The following is a 19,632-nucleotide window of genomic DNA, read 5'->3' on the forward strand; positions in this document are numbered from 1 at the left end:
GTTTATTTATTTACAACATTTTGAGTGTGTCCTAATACTTGTTCATAAATCTGGATTATCTACAATTATAGGCGTTATTATTGATATTATTTTTTTGACATCTCAACGTAGATGAAAAAGAATATAGAAGTCTGGGCATTTACGGGGCTTACGACAGTCATAGGCTAGTTTAAGTTATCACTTTACATACGTGTAACATTCACCAATTCTTTTAAAAGTTTACTTTTACCAAGTTTAAGTTATTACTTTACATAAGTGTAACATTCACCAATTCTTTGTCCGCCTCCGTAGTGTAATGGTCAGCACACTCGGCTACTGTTCTGGAGGTCCTGGGTTCGATTCCCAGGGGGGGTAAAATAAATGTAAGTGATTTTTTTCACTGTAATATTTATTTAATATTACCCTGGACTGGTACCTGAAGCGGAGGGCTGATCACCTTTCCTTCATGTGTAAACGATCAAGATAACACTGCGTTTATATGACACAGTGCCCTATGCACCATTGGGGTGCGGTAAGGGTTTTATTATATTTTATTATAACATTCACCAATTCTACTCATGATTGACAACCACTCTACTCAAATTAGAAGTTCCAAATTTATATATATGATCCAATTTCGAAACATTGTACTTGAATCACTAGAATTTTACCTCCAATTCTTAAGTATTTATTTAAGACAGTTTTACTCTTCGTCAGGAATGCAAAAAGTCGCATTGAAGATAAAAACAATAACAACATGAGGTAGGAAGGTGATAAAAATAATTTATAGTTCGTAGTAGCCAGCTGTCCCGAGCGTCCTTGGCCAATATGCGGGCCATACTTTACAAACTTAATTACAAAACGTAAGTGCAAGTCAGCAAGATTTCAGTAAAATATTTCAATCGACATATAAATCTGAAAAGGTCATATACTCGTATAGAATGGCATGTAGGCAAAAAGACAAACAAATGTTTTATTGTATAGTATGCAGTGCATACACACCTGTATGTAGCTAAATAAAGAATATCACATCATAGGTGGGCAGCGAATTAATGAAAACCCTATGAAATATCAAAAATAAACCATATAATTTTTTTTGACATCTCAAAATATATGCAGAGAAATATGGAAGTTGGCTAACATGCTGGAGGTCCCAGGTTCGACTCCCTAAGGGGTCAAAATAAATCAGTTCTAATTCACTTTCTTCTTCTTCTTCTGTAACGCTGTTTGCAGCCAATTTATAAACCCCATAGCGGCTATGTCGTTGGACCATCTTTTTGAGGTCTTCCAACGCCTCTTTTATTCTCCCAAGGTCTCCATCTCAAAAAAAATCGGGTTATTTCACTGAAATATTTATTGTCCGCCTCCATGGACATCAGTTTTAATTCACTGCCTTCTTCTTCATCTTCTTCTCTAACGCTGTTTGCAGCCAATTTATAAACCCCATAGCGGCTATGTCGTCGGACCATCTTTTTGAGGTCTTCCAACGCCTCTTTTATTCTCCCAAGGTCTCCATCTCAAAAAATTTCGGGTTATTTCACTGAAATATTTATTGTCCGCCTCCACGGTGTAATGTTCAGCGTGTTTAGCTACCGGGTTCGATGCCCAGAGTGGGTGAAAATAAATATTAGTGATTTTACGCTCTAATATTTATTTAATATTACCCTGAACTGGTCCCTGATGCGCAGGAGTGATTACCTTGCTTTTATGTAAGTAATGATAAAGATAATACTGCTTCAATACGATGCAGTGCCCTATGCACCATTGAGTGCGAGTAAGGGTAAGAAGAAGAAGAATATTTATTTATCGTTATCCTGGACGTTATCGTTAACCTGAAGCGTGATACTGATCACCTTGCCTTCACACAGTTAACGATTAACTTAACATTCTATCAATGTATGTTCTGCCCTATGCACCGTTGGGGCAGATGAGGGTACGAAGAAGAAGAAGATTAAAATTCGATATCTTTAGTGAATGCATCGCATTCCGAAAACGCACTTGTAATTAAAGTTTACCGGGGCATTGACCGAGTAAAAATTAAGGGAAAACAACATAAATTGGCTTACTTTCCAAGAAATTATGTGCAGATGTCGCATTCGTGTCCTCGAGCGAGCCGCGTAGGACCCGTTTACGCGCGCAATTCCATAATCATAGCCAAGTACTAATTATAGTTTTCCCGCTCGCACCAGTCGAAAACGCGACAATGAAAGAGACAGCAGTATCAAAATGGCGCGTTAAAAAATTATGCATATTTTTATGGCTGATACGGCGCGCTCGTTTCGCGGGCTATTTTGACGTATACGGGGGGAATTTTTTACTTAATTTAATTTCATAGAGTACTTTCGCATAAGTAAGTACCTTGTAAGTTTATGGGCAGTTGACATACAGATATGATGACGGGTTACAGCTTCCGTAATTTGACATGCGGAACGCGACAGATAAGATCTGTCAGATCAGATAAGCACTTACAAATAACAAAAAAAAAATATTTTGACATCTCATCATAGATGAAGAAGAATATGGAAGTCTGGGTATTTACAGGCTTGTTGAGTGATCACTTTACACACGTGCAACATTCACCATTCTACCCATGATTGACAATCACGCTAATCAAATTTTTGGAACTCCTAGATTATTGATCAATCTCATGACACAGCACAGATAAATTTACAACAGCCATCTACGTTGGTTTAAGGAAAGCTTTTATTTAGCAGAAACCCTTCTTTTATATGCTTGATATTTTATTTATATGAGATTGATCAATATATGTAGGATTTATTTGATGTATTAATATTTGGCACTACAGTTGTCTGAACATAAAAATAAACAAGAACAAAAAACAAACAAAAAATTATATATATTTATACACTTTTATAAAAAAACATTTACTGATAAAAGAAGTTAACCATTATCAGATTTCTTGTTTTATTTTTCATTTTGTAATTTTTATTTCGGCTTGGCGTTTTAATTTCTCTTCCCAGCCCTGCAATTAAACCGAATGAAAGTAGTAATAGCACACATACACAAGTATTTAGTTCGTTATGCAAATATTGACATATAAACAGAAAATAATATAGTACTAAAACCAAATATTTTGTAAATTAAAAGCATTGTTTACTTTTTGGTATGGTAATATAAGACTCTACTTATCATTCATCGTTCACTTTGTGGAAAAAATTAAAGTGGTATTACACAGAGTAAACGATGAATGATAAGGGGAGTGTTCTTACACCAAATTATAAAATTTTTGAAAAAATTCTTACTTTGTCAAGTCGCATGTTAATATTTAATCATTTCATTATTGGTTTCAGTTCAGAGTAATCTTATTATTTTTAGTTTTCGTATTGTTCCACAGGTAGCAACAGGTGAATTTGGTAGCAACCTGCCGATTTAAGGGTCTAAGGGTTGTTTTATTCTTATCTATTGATTGAAGTAAGGGATCATAGAGTCTCAATCTCACAAATCTTTAGTTGTCGTAATAAACAAAAAAGAAAAAATGCTATGGAAAATCTGTAAATTGGACAACTTCCTCATCTTAAATTGAAAATGTAGTATTTAACTTCTTTGTCAGCTTTGTTTATCTTTCATGAAAATGATAAAATGGTGAAATGAAAATCGAAGTTTAAAAATAATAAATAAAAAAATAGTAATAATATTTGTGTTTTAATAATTTACAAAAATACTTCAATTTCATACTATTTCTTTGAGCCTAAGCGGCTAATTATTAAAAATAGGTAGAGTGGGTTCGAACCCTGATACTCTGACTCAAGAGTCCGCGACACTAATCACGGGATCACAGCTCTCTCCTAGGATATTATACTAGATCCATATTTCCCTACAAATTTTTACTCCAAATAAGGTACGTGACACTTCGAGAAAAATAGCATCTTTTGTAGTTCCGAAATTTGTTGTTGATTCGTTGGGTTTGTAAAAACACAGTGATGAATTTTACTTGCAAAAGGTGTGGTACCTCAACTGTTCATATATACCGTCTGACGTACATCTACAACAACGCGCGCATGCGCGACATTATCTTATACTATCGCTTTGAATCGTTGTGTAAACTTCGCTCTCTTTTACTCCACTTCCAAGGCGTCGAAATGTGTAGCTCTCTTTCTCCTTCTCTCTACGTTATATCTTTCTTCTCTCTCATGTTACGATATGCACCTAATAAACGTGACGCGTCCTTAAAATGTCTAATTATTGATTATCGAAAAGCTTCCTAAGAAGTTTCACTAAAAAAATATTTTAGTAAACACTCCATGAAGGGGTTAGTACCTGCTACATATAAATAAGACGGATAAATATTTTTTTTGAAAACAAGGGTCTTTTTCCGAAAGGTGTCCCTGTATCATCATATAAAATTAATATAAAAAACACCTTTGCTTCACATTAAAAAGGACCAATACATTCTGAAGCAGGTGTATGCAGTCTGAGAGGATCGGTTCCCATGGCTTGGTTGCATTATATTTCAACTTTTAAAGGAAGAAAAAAACATTTTCAAAGCGAGGATTAGTCGATGATACGATCCTTACAAAGTTACACTTTTTTAAAGTGGCAACTAGAACTTTTTATTTAATTTTAATTTAACTTTTGATTGGTAAATACCACTAATTCTTAAAATCTACGTGTTCCGATACATTCTGTATTATTTTCAAATACCGTATTATGCGGAATGCATCGAAATACATGTCACAATAGATTTTAAGAAACAGTGGTATTTACTAAGCAAAACTTATATAACAAATGAATAGATATTACAACATTTTGAGTGTGTCCAAATACTTGTTCACAAAATCTGGATTATCTCCAATTACAGGAGTTATTTTCATATTATTTTTTGACATCTCATCAAAGATGAAGAAGAATATGGAAGTCTGGGCATTTACATCTTCTTTACATCTCACAAATAGATGTCGCTAGTGAAGTTCTAGTGATTCAAGAACAAGGTTTCTAAATTGGTTCATATATATAGAACTTCCAAGAATTTGAGTAGTGTGGTTGTCAATAATGGGTAGAATTGGTGAATGTTACACGTGTGTAAAGTGATCACTTAAACCAGCCTATGACGGTCGTCAGCCCCGTAAATGCCTAGACTTCCATATTCTTCTTCATCTTTGATGAGATGTCAAAAAATAATATGAAAATAACTCCTGCAATTGGAGATAATCCACATTTTGTGAACAAGTATTTGGACACACTCAAAATGTTGTAAATTTCTTTTCATTGATTAGAAAACACCTGTAAAATGACTTGCTCTTTCTTAAAATGACCAGGTTTTGCAAGATCGGCTACTGGTGTGTTATTTATTTTAATAAAAGCATAAAGTTTGTATTTAAAAAAGATTCGACACGGAATTGGGCGCAACATTATTAAAAACCAATTTTATTTTCAGCTTATTCATCTTCCGATATTCGAAGGCATTTTTTTCTGTGCTCCTATTAAATGATCTATTTACTCTTTTGTATGGAAGTGAAGCATGGAGTTGGTAAATAAAAGTGTACAAAATGCAGTCGAAATGCGATCTCAAAGACGAACGTGTAGTAATTGGCTTTATTTTTATCCATGTAACTATATTTGTTAATGTAATATAATGTTAATTATTGTTTACAACATTTTGAGTGTGTCCAAATACTTGTTCACAAAATCTGGATTATCTCCAATTACAGGAGTAAAAAAAAAAAAAAAAAAAAAAAAAAAAAAAAAAAAAAAAAAAAAAAAAAAAAAATTAATTATTGTTTATTACATACTTTTTAAAATATATAGCTGTACAATTACCGAACATATAAAATAACAAATAAATTAAGTGGTAAAAAAAACGGTACGTGATGCATGTTAGATGTTAGAATTGTAATAATATATAAGGAAAGAATGCAAGGCTGAGATATGATCGATAAAATTATGAAATGTGTATTGAGATGGTTTGGACATGTGGAACGAAAGAAAGAAGAAAGAACAGAAAAACATATTAACGAGGCGAAAGTAGTTGGAAATACAAGCAGAGAAAGACCGGGGAAACTTTGGATGATCAAGCATTTCAAATATTTGAAAGTGGTCAGGTCAAGAGTTGAAATAAACGGCGGTTGTGCATAAAGAGATCCATGAATATAGAAGAAGCGAAAATTGTTTGCAAAGACAGGTTAGGGTGACGTTCTATTCTCTCTGCCTACCCCTGCGGAGAAGCGGTGTATTGGTTCGATAAAAAATATTATTCTTTTAAATTGTTTTGTGACTCTATGTTTATTCCCAATTCTTCCACCATAGGTTGTTTGTACATCAATATGCCGCAAGTAATTCAACGTTTACCATGTCAATCAGAGCATAGAAAGTGTTTTCCAAGAAGAGCTAAATAAACCAAATTGTTATATAAATATAAGCAATTTCTCATGATTTTTATTCCAATATAATAATTTAGGTGTATCGGCATTCTTATATCTATGTCGAGCGATGCCATAGATTTTCAAATCACACAGTGCCTTGTGTATTTTGTTGACATGTCGCTCACTCCTTTCAACAACGTCATATATAAAAAAAACTTGGTTTTTTAGGAGATCGTTTTTAAATTATAAGAATATTATAAAATGTAATAAAAATAAATATGAAGCCACTTATTGAACTTTTTACTGTGCAACAGATCTTTTTAGGTAAAATTTGAAGGTTTTTTCTTCATTTGAAAAATATTAAGTATATTTTAAAAAAATAATTAAACAATACATTTTCTTCGAAATGCAAAAACAATACTTTCTGCCCTGTAACGGGTAAATATTAAATTAGAAATATGCCGCTTTTGCTGGGATATAGTACATTTTATGGGCATTCCGAAAACATTCTCAACTGAAAATTTACAATATTTTAAATATAAAGTTGTTGAAAGGAGTGAGCGATGTGTACGATGAAATAAGTAATATTTTAAAAATTAATTTTAAAATATTATAATTAAAATTAGCGAAAAAATTACAATAAAAAACCTTTAAAACCATAGAAATTCTCTAAAAAACTACACCCATTCAATTCATATCCTGTTGATTTGTGCTCTATGCGATTCCAATCCGGTTTTTCTTGAAACACTTCTTCTTCCTCGCGCAGACAAAGGACGACTTTTAAAGAAAACGATCGCAAAAAAGCGCGGAATAATAATGCCATATGTTCCAATGGAGTCCTTTGGCGATGTCATGAATGGATTGCTGGTACTGCTCTCCATTTCCGCAGGATGCACAAAACAGTGATATAAGGCGGACATCTGTTCTTTCCAAGGATATGTAAGGACGAATTGCTCTATCCTTCGATAAATATGGAATATTAATTTAATTACACACACTTTATTCTTGTTCATCATCGAATATTCTTATACTAAGATATTATACCTACAAAATACTAGATAAATACAATAACCTTATCATCTGAGTTCTGCTAATGATGAAAGGACTGTTTGCTGAAACAGCATCGAGAATTACTCGAATCCGAAAGCTAAACATTTTTTTTCAAATGAGCGTTGCATTTTATTTATTTATTTAAACATATCGTAGTCGTACAGGAGATAATGACCAACTAACAAAACATAAAATGTTCAGGAGGGCCATTTAAGTCACTTTTGCTTGGCAAGAAAATAAACATCAACGCAGTTTTTCATTTTTCACAAGTCAATATATTATGCTTCCAAGTTTAAAATCGCTTTGGGATGTTTTCAGGGCAATATTAAAGCTAGTAAGATATCAAATAGTCAATGATCACGTTTTTGTAAACAAATGCACTTGGTCACTTTCTCCTGTATGACGATATTTCATAGGTACATAAGTCACATATATAATATTCCCGATGAGTAATTACAATTACTCATTTTGGGACATGGAATTTAGGTTAACAAGACTGAAAAACAAATAAGAAAGTACCAAATAAGAAAACACAGGGCAAAATGTAAAATATAAAACAATAAAATGTACAGTAAATAAACAAACAAACAAAAAATTACCTTTCTTATTACGCACAAGGTTTATAGATAATTAACTGGATTTTTTATGCTCCTAATTTTTTATTTATTTTTAATCTGTGTTGAGAAAAGGAGGGATAAACTAATGTGGCCAATCGGGGACTTCTCAGCATTTGCTCATTGCTGGGAGGAAACCACGTAAAACTCCTCAAGAGAAGCCGGAATGTTGACTGCCATTATCAGCCCTTCCTTTCTGCTAGAAGAGGGTTCGGCATTTTTGTCCTAGCTTGGTTTGTGGTACCTATGTCCTTCACTATTTCAAGCAAATGCCAGACTGCGATTTTCTTCATTTGCAGTGATGAGTTATTGTGCATTTAGAATCAAAATGTGGATAGTTGAAAAATTTTAGATCACGAATAATTGAAGACACTCAGATAACATTAATTTATAATGATGAAAAAACAATCGTATACTGTGCCAGCAAATATGATATTTGCATTGTAATAATCCACGTTAATTTTTGCCGCTCGCCATAAAAATAACGTAACCTTGTGGAATTCGAAGGGGTAACTCAATGAACATCCCTTAAGAATGCAAATTTGAAAAAAAGGCAATGAAACCCCCTTGAATTTTTTGTCATTTCAAAGGAAGTTCATTCATAAGTAAAAATAATAGTAGGAAACGTTGAATGGTTTTTGCATAAACGCATTCTTGGTTGAATAAAGACTACCGTAAAACGAGCCAAGTGGTAGTGAAAACTTTGATATGTGGAGACGAATTATATAGTGTAGTGGTTAGTGGTGTGTATGTTATCCAAGTGTGTAGTTTTGCGATCTTTTAAGGAACAGGAGAGATTTATGAATGAAATAATTGTCTGAGGCCATGACAAGTTCATGAATAGAACGAAAGAATTTAAATCGCTGACGATATGCAAATTTCTTTTCCAAACATGTGTTTAGTAGATGATCACCACCCTTAAGAGTAGTTATACTATAAATAAAATGTATTTAAGATAAAAAAAAAATTGACATCTCATCAAAGATGAAGGCCGTCATAGGCTGGTTTAAATGATCACTTTACACACGTGTAACATTTACCAATTCTACCCATTATTGACAACCACACTACTCAAATTCTTGGAAGTTCTATACATATGATTTCATTTCGAAACATTGTTCTTGAATCACTAGAACTTCACTAGAGACATCTATTGGTGAGATGAAAAGAAGCTTTTTATTGAACAGAAACTCTTTTATTAGTATGTGAACAAGTATTTGGACACACTCAAAATGTTGTATTTTAGATGTTCGAATGATGATAAAAGGAAAAATACAAGACTGAGACAAGATTATCGATAAAATTTAGGAATATGTTATGGTTTGGGCATGGGAATCAAACGAGGGAAGGGAAGAAAGCAAAGTAAAATAAATTTATGAGGAGATTATAGATAAGTTAAAAGCAGAGTTAAACCAAGGAAAATTAAGAATGGTGGGACAATTACTTTTTTGTTGCATGCAGTTGACAGTAGATGTAAATGCAGAGGAAAATTGAGGAAAACTTTGCATGATCAAGTTTTTCAAATACTTGAAAGGAGTACAAATAAACCCTTATAACATATATCACTCACTCCTTTCAAGAACGTCATAAATAAAAAATCGTCAATTTTCAGTTGTGCATCTTTTCGGAATGCCCAGAAAATGTACTATATCCCAGCAAAAGAGACATATTTATAGAGGCAATAATTCTACTGAAGTTTTTTTTATTTATGACGTTCTTGAAAGGAGTGAGCGACATGTTTATGAAGTAATTAGCGAAAATATTGTGAAACGCAAGACTTAAGAAAAATGTTATCCCTTAAATAAAAAGTTTAAAATATTTTGCGCCTTGTAATATGGTTATGAAAATCAGTGGCGGTACTTCCCTAGAAGTCCAAAAGCCCGGCTTGCCTAACAACTCCAAATAAAAATTACTAAATCTAGACCAAATGATTAAAAATACATAATTAATGTATGACTATTTTTAAATTATCGCGCGCTTACATGATTATTAAACACTATGCATGCCAATATATATATGGTGATGGTACTTATTGGTTATGGTTAATATCTGAAGAAGATATTTTATTATAGTGTACATTTTCTTTATTTCAAGGTGATGGCTATACCTTACAAAAGTTACACGTTAGCATATTTTTACAATGATTACAATACATTGTTTATATTTATAATACTTTCTGGGTGCTTACTATACTGGGAATGATATGAGGTGAAGAAATTATAGGTACATCATGTATTCACGAATGTGAAAAATAATGGCCTTCCTTAGTGGTAAACCCTAGGCACGCCACTGATGAAAATATTTATTTTTCACAACAAATTTACATATATCAAAAGATTTAATGGTTTGGATGTTAAAGAAACACAAGCAGAATTGTGAACTATTGTATAAAGTATTACTAAAACCAGACGATGACACTTCATAAGCTTTACAATTGCCCAATGGCTGATTTATTCCCTACCCATAAAGTACGTACCTTTGTATCTATAACTCATTCACGATTTCAAAAAAATATTATTTCAAATCTTTAAAATTAAAATAAACTTATGCAATAAATAATTTCATAATACATTACACAAAAAATTCATGTTCTAGAATATAAAAAGTAATAAATTAATTAACATGTCAATTAATAAACGTTTTCTTATGACGTAATTCCGGAAGTCGGCGCCATCTTGCCGTATGAAATAATAAATGATTACAAACAAGGGTAGCGAAGACAATTAATGTTTTTATATTTGTGTTCCCGAATATTCCTTGAATAATTATAATTTTAATTGAAGCGTCTGCTGTTTTGTGGTCATGCTATTTTTATAAAGTAATTATTATTGTTATTAACATGCATTTATAAATCTACCCGTTGTTTATTACTAAAGTTATAAATATATATATTTTTTTTATTTGAAGCACTAACTTTGTGATTTTCCATTTTTTATATTTTTTAGTTAGTTAATTGAAATGTAAACTTTGTTGAACTTAGTTTTAAAATCACTATTAATATTTTATTATAACTTAATTATAATATTTACTGGTTTCGAAGCTTACCATTTCTTTATCAAGACTGATTTATAAGTCTTATCTTGATAAAAAAAGCGGTTAGCTTCTTAGTTAGAAGAATATAATTGATTTAATTTTTCGTAAGATAATGTGCTCGTTAAAAAGTCATTCGTAAAAATACCAGGTTTTTATGAAATGAAACTCAATTTTATAAAATACAATAGTATCGAGTTGATATTTATTATGAATCGATATTGTGTTTCTCCAACTAAATGTACTTTATATTTATATTTTTCTTTATTGTCATTTGTATTTTTCCAAACTATTATTCAAAATATTCTATTAAAACTAATATTCAAATTAGAATCCAGCATAATTGTACTTAAAAAAAAAAAAAATTGTATTTGTTTTCAATTTGAATATGTTAATATAGTTTAGCTTAACAAATACCATACTTAAAGAGCAAAAATACACAATGGTTTGTAATATATACCTTATTAGTTTAATAAATAATAATCGTTTACAAAGAAAATAACTATAAAATATATATGTCGTATAAATATTATAACTGTCTCAATTTAAGGCTAAGCATCTATCGTTTTTATACGAAAAAATATGGATATCTGACCATCTCAGGGCTTACGGCCACGACAATGGTGAACGTTACACAAGTGTATAAAGTGAACACTTAAGTCAGCCAAATTCTAGTTTTTTTTTCTTCATATTTTTCCATATAAAAACGATTGATGCGACGTCTCAAGTTAAAACACCTATATAATGTATATTGATTATATCGTATGCCCCATTAACTTTGTTGTCTCTTGTAAATTATTACTGCACATGTTAAGACTATTACTCAAGTACTTTGGAATCGTAAAGCTATATGAAGACCGTCAGTCCACTTAATCTTTACATTAGTTTGAAAATGCCATAAATAAGCGAAACAACTGCCACAAAATTTATTTTTTATACGCTTTTTAACAGTAAAATATAACTTAGTAGACTCAAAAATTCCGTGTTTGATTTAACATTTAATACATAAATTGATTATTTCAGATGAATAATCCACTACTTGATATTTATACTCTTAGGCTTTTCCGATATTTTGATAAAATAATATTATCACTAAAAGGTTTTTTGGAGAAAGTCCTTTAAAGTTTAATCGAAAGGATTTGGGTATTTAATATCAACGCTATATCATTAACGAAAAATAAACTTTTACAATATAATGATTTAAAATTTTTAATTACCTTTATTTTACCGAAAACATGGTTTAAATTAAAACTTATTCTTTACTTCCTCCCCTATTCCTATTGCTGGTAGTCATTAATTACACGGTGACCGTAAAATTGTTCCTCTTTTTTCTTATAATATTAATAAGACCGTGTTAATTGACGTCCCGGAAATAGATGTTTCCTTTTAAATTGGATCGTTTACTACGAAATAAACAATTCAGTTTGCATAATAACCCTGTTTATTACAATTGGAAAAATATGGTGCACTTTCCCAGTGGACTCGTGGAACATAATATCGAACAATTCGGTTTTTTGTATGTTGAAAATGTATTTGTTTTAAAATCTTAATGGTTCATATTGCATTTACAATTTCATACATGTAGATAATATAATTTGTGAAAATATCCATTTTAAGACGATAAGTTAACTTTAAAAATACCATTAATAATTATATTACAATATGACAAGGGTATTTATCGGCTTGGCGTTTATTTTCTAGAACTCCATATTTATGGTTTCAATATTGAAATCAAACACTGATTTCAGTCTACGAAAATGTTCATTTTATGTCATCGAAATTAGATTGAAAATGCCCTTACAAGGCGAAACAACTGCCACAGAATTTTTGTTTTATTTTTATTTTTTTAATTTTTACATGACTCAAATCAGCGTTTGATTTCAATATTAAAAGTATATGACAAGTGTTTCGATCATAATGATATTGAGTGTATCTAAACACGATATAGTATGATTATAATACTTTTTCAAATACTTTATTAAGACGATCATTAACATTTTGTATTATTAATCATATTTTCATCAAATTAAATTAACAAAAAATGTCGACAGTATTGACAAAAAAATCACAAAGTAATATGATTGTCAATCATAGGTAGGATGGTGAAATTTACACAGTGATTAATGTGGTCACTTAAATAAACAAATAAAAAGTCAAAATACCTCTAAATTCCAAGACATTTATATTCTTTTGTAAATCCGCTTATTCCGTATGATATACATATTTAGATATCAATAAAGTATTAATTAAATAACATAACATTTTGTTATTTTAATTTTTCTTATTATTTAAAATGATAACATAGGTTTCATTTTTTTAACTTATTTTATATAAGCAAAGATTGAAAAAAAATGAACACTGGGTTTCTAAATCCTGAAATGACCGGAAGTGACGCTTGTATAAGGTCATGATATCCACAGCATGGGGGTAAGATGTATTCCTGGGCTATCCATTATTAAGGATAAGTGGTAATACAAAATGTACAGGACTCAACCAGGGATAAAAATAATTCATGATTTTAAAAAGGACGTTATTTAAGAAACTTTCCTTGCATTATATTATTATTGTAACGTTCAATAAAACATAAGTTTTAAAACGATGATGACAATTCTCTTTATTTAAAAAATGCATTACAGTACTTAAATTAATCAGACGATTTTGATTTTTTTTATGTAGAGAATTAATAGTAAAAAAAATAAACCCTTATGACAAATATATGAAGAAATTTTCAAAAAGAGAATTTGTATTTTCAAATAATGTAATACGAGTACAATTTGAAAAACTTGATACGATTAAGTATTTCAAAGTATGTGTCGGGTTGTGGTCCCGTAGTTAGTGTCGCGGACTCTCAAATCAGAATTTCTCGGTTTAAACCCACTTTACCACAATTTGATACCTATTTATATTTTTTTTATTTTTTTTTATTTATTTCTTAAGTTAGCTTATATTAAAACTAATATAAACTATTATATACATTTACATCATCTTTATATATTTACATTTCCTTACAGTAACTTAGACATTTATTTTTAAATTCTTTCAGACATTTTTCATTCTTCATACATTCAGGCATCTCATCATACATTTTTAAACCCTTATACATCAAGCAATTTTGCGACTCAGCTCTTTTCAATAATGGTAGTCTTATTTTATCCTTTTGTCTAGTAGCATATTCATGACAATTTTTGTTTAAGACAACTTTATCCTTAAAATATTTTGGTAATTTATCGTGAAAAAATTTATGTATAAATATCAACATATTAAATTTAAGTCTTCTTCTTACAGATAACCATAATAATGAGCCGCTTAGGCTCACAGAAATAGTATGATAGTGAAATAATTGTGTAAATAATAAAAACACAAATATTTCTCTTTAAAAAAAAGAAAATACTTGAAAGTGATAATTGGCGGGTATTAATGAGGAGATGCATAAATGTGGAAGAGACGAAGATTTTTGCAGACAGATTGGTGTGGCATTCTACTCTCTCTGTCTACCTCTGTGGAGAAGCGCCCTGACGGTTAATTAGTTAGTATTGCAATTTTTCTAGTTTTAAATATTAGCATCTAAAATAATTTTGGCTAAAATGGAGAAGGGAGTATAAACGAATCGAGGAAGACAATTTTATCAATAATTATCATATAAATCGACAAAAAAGGGAAGGATCTTTTATTCTGTGTTGTGCAATGTTTTGGTAATAATCTATTGTTTTTCCGGAAACATCTGCACCAGATGTACATACGTAAAACTTACAGTACCAAGTTTAATACCAATATGCACAAATTCGGTCATTCCCGCACAATACAATGTGTACTACTTATGTTTATGACTGCAACTGCAATGTATCAATAAGTGGATCGGGGAAAAAACGATCAAGGTAAATTATATTTTATTTAATAAAAATAAGCAAACAATATTAATGAGTCAAACCTCGAAAGATCATATTTCTTGGTCATTAAGATACGTAGATAGACGTAATAAGAATTTAAGAAATTCTCAAGAACAATACAGAATAAATGGAAGTAGTTTACGAAAGTAGAATAAATGGATTTGAAATATCTGTTGAAAGTGTAAAAGCTGTTCTAGATAACGCTGGACGGAAATCCTGAAGCCTTGGTGATTACTAAATTTATTTGAATAAATATTTTTTCAAAGCATTAACGCTATGAAACTTGAGCTTAAATGGTAAAAAATAAATTAAAATATGTTTTTTATTATTATTTTTGTTTACTTACAAAAAAAAACATAAACTGAACTAAATATATACAATTATTCACATACAATTGATCAACAATTATATTTTAAATAATAATTGAAATATTATATTAAAATGATGAAAAAATAACTCGATGAAAGTTATAATTTTTAATAAATGTTTTACTTAATAAATACCACCATTTCTTAAAATCTACTGTGACACGTGTTTCGATGCATTCCGCATCATTTACGGTGTTTGAAAATGATGCGGAATGCATCGAAACACGTGTCATAGTAGATTTTAAGAAATAGTGGTATTTACTAAGTAAAAAAACATTTATTAAAAATGGATAGATTTTACCACAAAGTGACTGCCGAATCAATTAATGAAAGTTATAATGATAGGAAAACTTAAAACGCATTTTTTATTAATGATTTTATTGAAAATGACAACTCTTTTAGTATTAATAAACCCATTTTTTTAGTATTATATGTTAAATCTATAATACAATCTAAAACTTTTTCTTTTTTAAAAGTCTGAAATTTTACAATTTTATTCTTTCTTCCAATATTTATCGATAAAATTATGTTCAAACGAGTATTTGTTCCTTCTAATAGTAATTGAAAGTTTTGGATAATTTATATAGCACCATTTTCGTAAAATATCGTTAAGTTTCGTAAATACTACCAGAAGGTATGATATCAGTTAGGTACTGTTTTTATTTTTAAACACATTTTTACCAAAATGTTCCCTTGATCACCAGGACTCTGCGTCCATACAACAATGCATAATATGGATTCTGCAATACGCATGCGCCGAGCGCCACGGCACACTACAATACAAAAGAGGTAACTGTATTTTTGCGGAATTTTGTGGTCCGCAATGTGCTAATGTTACGTATAATATTCATAGAAATGCATTCACGTTACAAAACAACATTTCCCGGTGTAGATGGACAAAGATGACGTGTGTTCCTGTACAGAGTGATCAGAATAAAATAATACTCAATTAAAAAACATGTTTTTTTAAGAAAGTTTTAAAACATTTTTATTGCGTCTAAATACTTATTCACAAATCTGTATCTTCTCTACATAGGAGTTGTTTTTCACATTTTTTTGACATCTCAAAAAAGATAAAGAGGAATTTGGAAATAAGAAGGTCATAGACCTTACAAATACCTCATAAATTCCATATTCTTCTTCATCTATATTGAGATGCCAAAAAATGCAAGAAAATAACTCCTAAGTTGAGAAAATCCTGATCTGCGAACATATTCGAACACACTCAAAATGTTGTAAAAATAACATCAAATCATATGTTGCATAAAATAGAAAATCATATATTCAGTCGTTACCCAACTAACTACAGTCGTTACCCAATATATAAAAATAATTTGAGATTCTATCCATTCAGGAAATACGAATCCACATACGGTAAACACACATTTCAAGCGCTTCAAACCGATTCATCGTCTTCACCTTTAAGGTCTTGGTCTCAGAACCATATAGCAATACGGATATCGTTACTGTAGAAAAATAAATTCCCTATATTGCCTAAAAAATATTTATTTATATTTTCTTTCAAACCACACTGTAGGTACTAGTATTCAAATGAGAGCGTATGATGTTTAGATTTCCCTGCAAATGGGTTAAATAAATAATAATAAGAAAGGGAAGATGTTGCGTTAGAACGCTACCTGCCTGAAAGGGTTAAATGCACGGTTTGGTTAGATGCAGCATGCATATTGCGTTTTGCTTCGTAAAAAGAACATCTGCGCGTCCATTCAGATTTCTGACTCCTACCATCAAGATTTTACGATGCATTGTGAAACTTAGATTGTAAATATACTATAGTGAAATATGGATATTTTTTTTAAAGATTTAGTTTTATTATTTATGATAAGTTCTATTTTATTCTTTTCAATCTTACGTTCATACACTGCATCAATATTTTACCTAACTTACTAACCATCACGCCGTTTTCCCACAGGGGTAGACAGAGAAAATAGAATGCAATACTAATATGTCTTTGCAAACAATCTTCCCCTCTTCCACTTTCACGCATCTCCTCATACATGCACGCCGATTATTCCGACTAATGACCTGACTATTTTCAATTATTTGACATACTTGATCATGCCAATTTTTCCTCGGTCTTCCACTACTTTTATTACCATCTACATTCGCCTTGAATTTTTTAATTGTTCATTGCTCACTCATTCGTTCCATATATCCAAACCATCTCAACAGATTGTACTTAACTATGTGAAAAAAAATTTAACATTTATTAAATGGTGCTAGATTACATAGAACTCAGATAAAAAATTGTTAGTATTCATTAGATTTAATTCATAATATAACCACATAACGTCACACAATTTCATTTTGACAACAATTTGAGTGAGGATCACAGCACTAATTTTCTATTACAATAGTACTTATAAATTGTGGAACTTTCTTGATATTACAACCTTTCCGACTATATCCTCTTTTTGTTATATATTTAATATGTATATTTAATTACATTTATCATTGAAAAAACTGTATGACTGAACGAAACGCTATGATTTTTTTGTCTAAAAGCCATTTTCAATTCCATTTGTAGAAAATATAGTAAGTATGTAGGTACTTTCAAAAGGAAATAAAGAATCAAATTTAATAATTTACATCGCGACCTTGATCATTGAGTTAAAAATACAGTTTTTTTTACTGTATTCCAATCATTTCCTACAATTTTTCATAAATATAGAGTCATGCCTGTCTTACAGATGTTTTAAATAAATAAAAAGAGAAGAAAAAATAATCTCAAGGGTTGGACTGGTAAGGGTTGTTATTTAGGCACACCTGTCGAATCACATCGTCAAAGTATGGATTCATATTCGTTTAGTGACGTCTTCTGTCAGAATCAAACAGCAACTTTGTTAATAGACATTCCTTCATATTGCATACATGTTTCATAAAATGTTATTTTACATATAATATAGCCAATATATAGGTATATATATATATATATATATATATATATATATATATATATATATATATATATATATATATATATATATATATATATATATATATATATATATATATATATATATATATATATATATATATATATATATATATATATATGTATATATATATATATATATATATATATATATATATATATATATATATATATATATATATATATATATATATATATATATATATATATATATATATATATATATATATATATATACACATATATATATATACATATATATATATTGGCTCTTTTCTTCATTCAGTTCTTTGGACACATTGAGGGAGAGGAAGATCCCAACACGATGGACCGATCAAGTTAAGGCAGCAGCAGGCACCTCGGTGGTTGGAGCGCTACGTGCAGCGCTGTCAAGGGATAACTGGAGAAGAGTAATTTTTTCGACATGGGTTACAACCCTTTTACCATTTGGTATTGGTGGAATCGAATACACCAAACACCTTTTTTATTTAAAAATATAACAAAAATAATAATTATTAAAAAATGATCGGATCTTTTGCCATTGAAATTTAATGTGATTTTTCAATATCGCCATCTTTTGAGATAATCAGGAAGTTTTGTTTTAAATGACGTACGGAGCTAGCACCGACGATATCTGTGGGTGAGGAGAGGGGATGACAGATAAGGGTGGGGGTGGGCAGGTGGTGCGGCAGGTAGCTGCTCCAGGTGACAATTTTATCAAGCTCGCGATGTGCACACAGAGAAAAACTAATATTAAAAATATTTTCATGTTACTTTACATTTAATTTTTTATTTTTATTTGAAACAAATAATCAAAAAATGTTAATTTTTTTATTTATGGAACGATGATATAAAATCAGTAATTATTCGTGATTTAACGAAGTATGTATTTTAATACACAATATTTACAATAATTCACTCCAGCTTCTACTAAAATATGAAATGGCTTTTTGCACTTATGATTAAAATAAAGAACGATATTTTGAGTGATGACTTATAATAAATATTTTATTCAGAAAAAGGCTAGTTTTTTTTCTGAGAGTAAAAATAATTAATAAATGCATTATTTGCAAGGCATTAAATAACAATATTTTCCCGTTTCTTATGATTTTTATATTTGGTGAGTATTTAAACTAAAATAAATACTACTTCGCAACATGACAATAAATTAGACGTTTATGACGTATTTTGGAAAATGAAGTTGAAGATAACTGAAATGCACAAATAAATGGACGCTGTTAAAATCTTAAAACAATTTTTGTGTCTGCAAACGGCGAAATCTAGCACAAAATAATGCACAACCGCATTAAAAAAAACTGTAAAAGGTGCGCGAACAGAAATACCCTTCCTGCACAAAATGTGAGATGCGAACTGTTTCGCAAACTTTGACTAACTCAATTAGTCTACTTCGTACTAAGCGGATACTCGCAA

At 30.2% G+C, this 19,632-nt stretch overlaps 1 non-coding gene across 1 annotated transcript; it reads left to right on the plus strand.

Moving 5' to 3' along the window:
- Positions 1-281: 281 nt before the first annotated feature.
- TRNAS-ACU (transfer RNA serine (anticodon ACU)) lies at positions 282-354 on the plus strand. The gene has a single exon. It is a non-coding gene; the product is annotated as a tRNA-Ser (tRNA).
- Positions 355-19,632: the final 19,278 nt, after the last annotated feature.

The sequence above is a fragment of the Brachycentrus maculatus genome, unplaced genomic scaffold, assembly GCF_059751285.1.
Source record: "Brachycentrus maculatus isolate JH-2025_06_01 unplaced genomic scaffold, ASM5975128v1 h1tg000959l, whole genome shotgun sequence".
Classification (NCBI taxonomy): domain Eukaryota; kingdom Metazoa; phylum Arthropoda; class Insecta; order Trichoptera; family Brachycentridae; genus Brachycentrus; species Brachycentrus maculatus.